Source organism: Capra hircus, unplaced genomic scaffold, assembly GCF_001704415.2.
Source record: "Capra hircus breed San Clemente unplaced genomic scaffold, ASM170441v1, whole genome shotgun sequence".
Lineage (NCBI taxonomy): Eukaryota > Metazoa > Chordata > Mammalia > Artiodactyla > Bovidae > Capra > Capra hircus.
In genome coordinates, this window is record NW_017212333.1 from 1 (window position 1) to 9,404 (window position 9,404).

The 9,404-nt window shown below is 40.3% G+C and overlaps 1 pseudogene; it reads right to left on the reverse strand.

Annotated features, from left to right (window-relative positions):
- Window positions 1–388: 388 nt before the first annotated feature.
- Window positions 389–1,536, reverse strand: LOC108635235 (annotated as a pseudogene).
- Window positions 1,537–9,404: the final 7,868 nt, after the last annotated feature.

The window sequence follows — 9,404 nt, forward strand, 5'->3', positions numbered from 1 at the left end:
TTATCTCTCTACTCCTCTTGAGAGGCAGAAACTTACTTAATGGGGAAATACTTTGTCTCTAAAACTAAAACCATCTCCACCTAACTTTCACATGATATTTGAGAAATCTGTCAATACAAAGAAAATATATTTGTTATAGGAATGAAAGTACAGTATTGAGAATTAGAAATAGAACAAAGAGGAGGTCAGAATATAAATAATATGGAAAACCCCTTAGGGTATTGGCACACAAACAGACAGACCAAAGGAAAACATAGAAAATCTAGACAAACACTTGTTAGTTTAGGGAAATTTAGTGTATAACAAACCCAACATTCCACACCAGTGAAGAATTGGTTTGAATATTTTAAAAAGTATAAAATTGGTTCATTCCTCACATCAACCCGAGAAATGTACCAAATGCATCCGATTTTTGTTAAAAAATTAAACTGTATACTGCTAGAAATGAAATGTTTTTAAATGAAACTTCATAACTTCCTCAAATATATGACTGAAGACATTATTTGGACCTCCTCCCTAACATTTCTTAGTTTTTCTTCGTAGTCCATCATTAGCAATTAAATTTTTCTCACTTTTTCCCACATACTCTTCTTGCATTCCTGAGCACACTCTTCTTCCACCCTTACAATCTGTATTTCTAAGTGATCAGTGTAGATTTTCTTCAAGACTTCCTCCTTTCTCTTTCTTACCTCCGTGCCCTTGTGTGCAGGGTTGGTAAAGTAAGCTCCTTGGTTGTCCTACCATCTTGTCTATCAGCTCCACCAGCTCCTGCACCTGAGCTTCCTTCTCAGCCTGGTCTGTCCTGTTACTGAAGACACAGTATCGGTCTCCACACTCCTTGATGAGGCTTTGTATCTTTTTCAGCTCCCTCACATAGTCCCTCAGGCTCTTGTCCTCTTTGTGAGTGACCAAGATGATCATGTACTTCATGGCTGCTTCCCCAAACAGATTCTTGATCAATGTCAAGGTTTGCTGCTCTTCCTGTGTGTAGCAGCCCAGCTGTATGACCAAAATGATGGCGTGGAGTCCGCGGTGGGAGGTAAAGAGATATTCTTTAATTTCATTTAAGATAGCTTTCTGGCTCTCCTATGTGTAGAAGAGCCCTGGGTATCAATAATGAGAAGGTCTCTCCCCTTCCATTTTTGGGATGCTTCCTGACAACTTTTGGTAATAAATTGGGCAGGAATCTTAGAGTCGAATACTTGTTCCCCAAGGATGATGTTTGCAGTCACACTTTTTCCACTTTCCGTCCTCCCAACCAGCATGATCCTCAGGGCATTGTCCTTGGCACCTGCCATGCTCACACTAGAGGCTGTGGCGTGTAGGCAAGCCAACTATGGTTTACAAAGAAAAGAAAAAGATATATTTAGTTAAAGTTGAAATCATTCCCAACCCTTCCTTATTTGTTGTTGTCCTGAATATATACCTCATTCCAAGCCTTCTAAGTTGGGTGAAGTTGTATTTCTAGTAGGATTCCCTCCCTGATAACTTCTACTTATCATTCTAGTTCCTATTGCATCCCTTTCTTGTGTTGCTGTGATGAAAGCAGTGCTTTTCATTTTAAAAATATTTGTGTTTTTTTCTTTTTAACTACTTTCATTTTCAAGTAACAAAATCCTATACATTTTGTTGCAGAGCAGGTTCCATTTTGCTCAAGGAATCCTGGTGAAGCAGTTAACCTCCTATTCTATGAAAAGTTGTTTATTAAAAGCACTAACAATCTGGACACCAAGGGAAAGAAAGTGTGGATGGAGGAGAGAGCTCAACAGTCCCCTACAGTGACTCTCAACACAAAGAAAAACTACCATTTGGTGAGACGTGTGAAAATTGTCCTGAAGTTTGTGTATGCCACACAGAGCTAAAGTAATCCTATTTTCTCATACTTCACAGAGAAAGGAAGATAAATTTGATATTCTTGTTCTAAAAAAATACACTAGTGTTTGCAAACAATAATTGATTGCTTATGATATATAGTAATAAAAAGTGTTTGAAGTGGGATTGATGGCCATCTGGCTTGGTATTTTAGACAATAATCCTTCATCAGTTGAAAAAATAGATCCAATAAGGTCTAAAATTTTAAACTGTGTACATATTTTGTAGGTAATGAGAGATTATCAATATTGACCTCATTAGAGACATAAAATTGAAGTAAATCATGAAGTGATCATAGAAGAAATGATAAAGTAGTCAAAATTGTTGTCATTCAATCACCAAGTCAAGTCCAACTCTTTGCGACCCCTGTGGACTGTAGGATGCCATGTTCCTCTATCCTCCATTACCTCCTGGAGTTTGCTTAAATTCATGTCCACTGAGTCCCGTGATGCTATCTAACCATCTGATCCTCTGTTGGTCCCTTTTCCTTTTGTTCATTCTTTCCCAGCACCAGGGTCTTTTCCAATGGATTGGCTCTTCACATCAGGTGGCCCAAGTATTGGAGCTTCAGCTTCAGTATCAGCCCTTCCAATGAATATTCAGGGTTGATTTTCTTTAGGACTGACTGGTTTGATTGCCTTATTGTCCAAGGGACTCTCAAGTGTCTTCTCCAGCACCACAATTTGAAAGCATCATTCTTCAGTGCTCAGCCTTCTTTATGGCCCAACTCTCACATTTGTACCTGACTATTGGAAAAAACCATAGCTTTGACTATATGGACCTTTGTTGGCAAGTGATGTCTCTATTTTTTAATATGCTGTCTAGGTTTGTCATAGCTTTCCTTCTTAGGAGCTAGTGTCTAATTTCATGACTGCAGTCACTGGCAGTGATTTTGGAGCCCAAGAAAAGAAAATCTGTCAGTGCTTCCACTTTTTCCCCTTCTATTTTCCAGGAAGTGATGGGACCTGGTGCCATGATCTTAGTATTTTGAATGCTGAGTTTCAAATCAACTTTTTCACTCTCCTCTTTCACCCTCATCAAGAGGCTCTTTAGTTCCTCTTCACTTTCTGCCATAAGGGTGGTGTCATCTGCATATTTGAGGTTATTGATATTTCTCCCCACAATCTTGATTCCAGCTTGTGATTCATCCAACCCAACATTTCTCATGATGTACTCTGTGTGTAAGTTAAACAAAAAGGGTGACAATATTTAGCTTTGTACTCCTTTCCCGATTTTGGACCAGTCAGTGTTCCATGTCCAGTTCTGTTGCTTCTTGAGCTGCATACAGGTTTCTCAAGAGATAAGTAAAGTGATCTAGTACTGCCCATCTTTTTAAGAATTTTTGACACTTTTTTGTGACCCACACAGTCAAAGGGTGTTGTGGTTGAAGAGCCCCTCATGAAACAGCATCAGTCCTCATATGGTTTCACAGGAGAATTCTGCTAAACCCTCAGCAATCAAAGAATCCATTTTTACCTAAGTTATCCCAGGATATAAGGAAATAAAGGAAACCTTCAAATTCTAAAAAGTAAATGTAACTTTGAGCTGGCAAAGCTGACAAAGTCTGTATATAAAAAATCTAGTTATATATCTCATTTATGAATGTCAGTTCAAAAAATCCTAATAAAATATTAGCAGAATCTTAAATTTTTAAAAGAGTTCAATCTTTACCAAGTGGGATTTATTCTAGAAAACTAGAGCAAGGGAGAAGGTTCAATAAGAGGAAAATCATTAATATAATCTACCAATAGTCATTCATGGTAAAAACATTCTATAAAATATGAATTGGCTTATACTTTCTTATCTATTTCTCTACTCACCTACTTATTTAATGGGGAAATATTTCATTACTAAAACTAAAACCATCTCCACCTCACTTTCCCATGGTATTTGAGAAATCTGCCAATGCAAAGAGAAGAAGAAGTAATTATAGGAATGAGAATAAGAAAAAGGAACAAAGAGGGAAGCCAGAATGTAAATAATATGGAAAATCCCCTTAGAGTACTGGCATGCAAATAGAAAAATCAATGGAAGAAAACAGAAAATCTAGAAAAACACTCATTTGCCTAGGAAATTTAGGTATATAATAAAAAGCAATATCCTATATCAGTGGAGAGAAGATGGACATTGTAATTGAATAATATTTTAAAGCGTACAAAAGTGGATTCTTCCCTTGTGTCAACCAAAGAAATATACCAAATGCCATCAGATATTTGTTAAAAATTGAACTATGTACTACTGGAAGAAAATAGACAAATTCTTTCAAAACCTGAGAGTGAGGAAAATTTTTTAACTTACTGAAAGCACAGATGGAATATGGAATCCAATTGACAAAGTTGACCTCAAATATCCAGTTACAGGTCCAGAGCTTGGAAGTCACTACTCCATCCAAAGAATAAGTCAAAAGCTGAACAGACTGAAAAATCAACTCTTCTTAAATCCTTAACAGATTCCTATAAAGACACAGGGCAAAGTGATGCCCCTAGACTGGAGAACAGACAGGCGAATACAGGGAGTCATGGCTAAGTTGAGCAGAGACTGACTCACCATGGACACTATGGCTGGGGCAGGAAAACCTAGGGTGTGACTGACATTGCTTGACAGTCAGGATGACCCATTCATAGAGTGACCCCACACTTTTGTGTGTTTTAATCCTGGAAGTGCCACCAGGTTCTTATAGTACATATCCAAAAAATTCCCTGGTGCTTTCTGCAGGGGAGGGGAAAAGAAACCGCTTTGATACAGGACAGGGTATCTTGTTCTTCTCAAAAGGCCTGCCTTCAGAGGAAAGCAGTTAACCTGAGTCTGACCTTCTGGGTTTTATCAGAGCCTAACTCACTACTAACCACAATACAGAGCTGCCAGAACTTACACAGGACTGAGAAATAAATACTTGGAGGGTACAAACAGAAACTTATATGCACCAGGACACCGGAGAAACGAGCAGTGACACCACAAAAAACTGACCAAGACATGTCCAGGAGTCTCCAGCTGAGGTGTGGGTCAGTGGTGGCCTGCTGCAGGGTTGGGGGCACTGTACTGTACGTAAATGAATAGCATCTTTTAAAGGAGGTTGCCATTATCTTCGTTACCTCCACCATAGTTTCAGTTCAGTTCAGTTCAGTCACTCAGTTGTGTCCGACTCTTTGCAACCCCATGAATCGCAGCACACCAGGCCTCCCTGTCCATCACCAACTCCCGGTGTTCACTCAGACTCATGTCCATCAAGTCAGTGATGCCATCCAGCCATCTCATCCTCGGTCATCCCCTTCTCCTCCTGCCCCCAATCCCTCCCAGCATCAGAGTCTTTTCCAATGAGTCAACCCTTCTCATGAGGTGGCCAAAGTACTGGAGTTTCAGCTTCAGCATCATTCCTTCCAAAGAAATCCCAGGGCTGATCTCCTTCAGAATGGACTGGTTGGATCTCCTTGCAGTCCAAGGGACTCTCAAGAGTACTCTCCAACACCACAGTTCAAAAGCACCAATTCTTCGGCCCTCAGCCTTCTTCACAGTCCAACTCTCACATCCATACATGACTATTGGAAAAACCATAAACTTGACTACGGGAAAAACCATAGCCTTGACTAGACGGACCTTAGTCAGCAAAGTAATGTCTCTGTTTTTGAATATTCTATCTAGGTTGCTCATAACTTTTCTTCCAAGGAGTAAGCGTCTTTTAATTTCATGGCTGCAGTCACCATCTGCAGTGATTTTGGAGCCCCAAAAAATAAAGTCTGACACTGTTTCCACTGTTTCCTCATCTATTTCCCATGAAGTGATGGACCGGATGCCATGATCTTCGTTTTCTGAATGTTGAGCTTTAAGCCAATTTTTTCACTCTCCTCTTTTACTTTCATCAAGAGGCTTTTTAGCTCCTCTTCACTTTCTGCCATAAGGGTGGTGTCATCTGCATATCTGAGGTTATTGATATTTATCCTGGAAAGCTTGATTCCAGCTTGTGTTTCTTCCAGTCCAGCGTTTCTCATGATGTATTCTGCATAGAAGTTAAATAAGCAGGGTAACAATATATAGCTTTGACATACTCCTTTTCCTATTTGGAACAAGTCTGTTGTTCCATGTCCAGTTCTAATTGTTGCTTCCTGGCCTGCACACAGATTTCTCAAGAGGCAGGTCAGGTGGTCTGGCATTCCCATCTCTTGAAGAATTGTTCCACAGTATGTTTGTGATCCACAGAGTCAAAGGCTTTGGCATAGTCAATAAAGCAGAAATAGATGTTTTTCTGGAACTCTCTTGCTTTTACCATGATCTGGCAGATGTTGGCAATTTGATCTCTGGTTCCTCTGCCTTTTCTAAAACCAGCTTGAACATCAGGAAGTTCGTGGTTCATGTATTGCTGAAGCCTGGCTTGGAGAAGTTTGAGCATTACTTTACTAGCATGTGAGATGAGTGAATTGTGCAGTAGTTTGAGCCCTCTTTGGCATTGCCTTTCTTTGGGATTGGAATGAAAACTGACCTTTTCCAGTCCTGTGGCCACTGCTGAGTTTTCCAAACTTGCTGGTATATTGAGTGCAGCACTTTCACAGCATCATCTTTCAGGATTTGAAACAGCTCAACTGGAATCCATCACCTCTACAGCTTTGGTTTGTAGTGATGCTTTCTAAGGCCCACTTGACTTCACATTCCAGGATGTCTGGCTCTAGATGAGTGATCATACCATCGTGATTCTCCGGGTCATGAAGATCTATTTTGTACAGTTCTTCTGTGTATTCTTGCCACCTCTTCTTAATATCTTCTGCTTCTGTTAGGTCCATACCATTTCTGTCCTTTATCGAGCCCATCTTTGCATGAAATATTCCCTTGGTATCTAATTTTCTTGAAGAGATCTCTAGTCTTTCTCATTCTGTTCTTTTCCTCTATTTCTTGCATTGATCGCTGAAGAAGGCTTTCTTATCTCTTCTTGCTATTCTTTGGAACTCTGCATTCAGATGCTTATATCTTTCCTTTTCTCCTTGGCTTTTTGCTTTCTCTTTTTTTCACAGCTATTTGTAAGGCTTCCCCCGGCAGCCATTTTGCTTTTTTTACATTTCTTTTCCATGGGGATGGTCTTGATCACTGTCTCCTGTACAGTGTCACAAACCTCATTCCATAGTTCATCAGGCACTCTATCTATCAAATCTAGGCCCTTAAATTTATTTCTCACATCCACTGTATAATCATAAGGGATATGATTTAGGTCATACCTGAATGGTCTAGCAGTTTTCCCTGCTTTCTTCAATTGAGTCTGAATTGGGTAATAAGGAGTTCATGATCTGAGCCACAGTCAGCTCCTGGTCTTTTTTTTGTTGACTGTATAGAGCTTCTCCATCTTTTGCTGCAGAGAATATAATCAATCTGATTTCAGTGTTGACCATGTGGTGATGTCCATGTGTAGTCTTCTCTTGTGTTGTTGGAAGAGGGTGTTTGCTATGACCAGTGCATTATCTTGGCAAGACTCTATTAGTCTTTGCCCTGCTTCATTCTGCATTCCAAGGCCAAATTTCCCTGTTACTCCAGGTGTTTCTTGACTTCCTACTTTTGCATTCCAGTCGCCTATAATGAAAAGGACATCTTTTTTGGGTGTTAGTTCTAAAAGGTATTGTAGGTCTTCATAGAACCATTCAACTTCAGCTTCTTCAGCGTTACTGGTCAGGGCATAGACTTGGATTACTGTGATATTGAATGGTTTGCCTTTGAAACGAACCAGAGTCATTCTGTCGTTTTTGAGATTGCATCCAAGTACTGCATTTCAGACTCTTTTGTTGACCATGATGGCTACTCCATTTCTTCTGAGGGATTCCCTGCCCGCAGTAGTAGATGTAATGATCATCTGAGTTAAACTTACCCATTCCAGTCCATTTTAGTTCGCTGATTCCTAGAATGTTGACGTTCACCCTTGCCATCTCTTGTTTGACCACTTTCAATTTGCCTTGATTCATGGACCTGGACATTCCAAGTTCCTATACAATATTGCTCTTTACAGCATCGGACCTTGCTTCTATCACCAGTCACATCCATAGCTGGGTATTGTTTTTGGTTTGGCTCCAACCCTTCATTCTTTCTGGAGTTGTTTCTCCACTGACCTCCAATAGCATATTGGGCACCTACTGACCTGGGGAGTACCTCTTTCAGTATCTTATCATTTTGCCTTTTCATACTGTTCATGGGATTCTCAAGGCAAGAATACTGAAGTGGTTTGCCATTCCCTTCTCCAGTGGACCACATTCTGTCAGACCTCTCCACCATGACCCGCCTATTTTGGGTTGCCCCGGAGGCATGGCTTAGCCTCATTGAGTTAGAAAAGGCTGTGGTCCTAGTGTGATTAGACTGACTAGTTTTCTGTGAGTATGGCTTCATTGTGTCTGCCCTTTGATGCCCTGTTGCAACGCCTACCATCTTACTTGGGTTTCTCTTACCTTGGGCGTGGGGTATCTCTTCATGGCTGCACCATAGTTTGGCTCCAGGTAAATAGCAGGGAGGGAACACAGCTCCACCCATCAACAGAAAATGGGATTAAAGATTTACTGAGCATGGCCCTGCCCATAAGAACAAGACCCAGTTCCCACCCCATAGTCAGTCTATCCCATCAGGAAACTTCCATAAGCCTCTTATCCTTCTCCATCAGAGGGCAGACAGAATGAAAACTAACCAATCTGATCACATGGACCACAGCCCCATCTAACTCAACAAAACCATGAACCATGCCGTGTAAGGCCACTCAAGATGGACGAGTCATGGTGGAGAGGTCTGTCAAAATGTGGTCCACTGGAGAAGGGAATGGCAAGCCACTTCAGTATTCATGCCTTGAGAACCCCATGAACAGTATGAAAAGACAAAAAGATAGGACACTGAAAGATGACCTCCCAGGTCGGTAGGTTCCCAATATTCTATTGGAGATCAGTGGAGAAATAACTCCAGAAATAATGAAGAGATGGAGTCAAAGCAAAAACAACAACCAGTTTTGGATGTGACTGGTGATAGAAGCAAGGTCTGATGCTGTTAAGGGCAATATTGCATAGGAACATGGAATGTTCTGTCCACGAATCAAGACAAATTGGAAGTGGTCAAACAGGCGATGACAAGAGTGAATGTTGACATTTTTAGGAATCAGTGAAATAAAATGGACTGACAGTATGGTACCGGCACAAAGACAGAAATATAGATCAATGGAACAAAATAGAAAGCCCAGAGATAAATCCACACACCTATGGACACCTTATCTTCGACAAAGGAGGCAAGAATATACAATGGATTAAAGACAATCTCTTTAACAAGTGGTGCTGGGAAAACTGGTCAACTACTTGTAAAAGAATGAAACTAGATCACTTTCTAACACCATACACAAAAATAAACTCAAAATGGATTAAAGATCTAAATGTAAGACCAGAAACTATAAAACTCCTAGAGGAGAACATACGCAAAACACTCACCAACATAAATCACAGCAGGATCTTCTATGACCCACCTCCCAGAATACAGGAAATAAAAGCAAAAATAAACAAATGGGATCTAATTAAGATTAAAAGCTTTTGCAC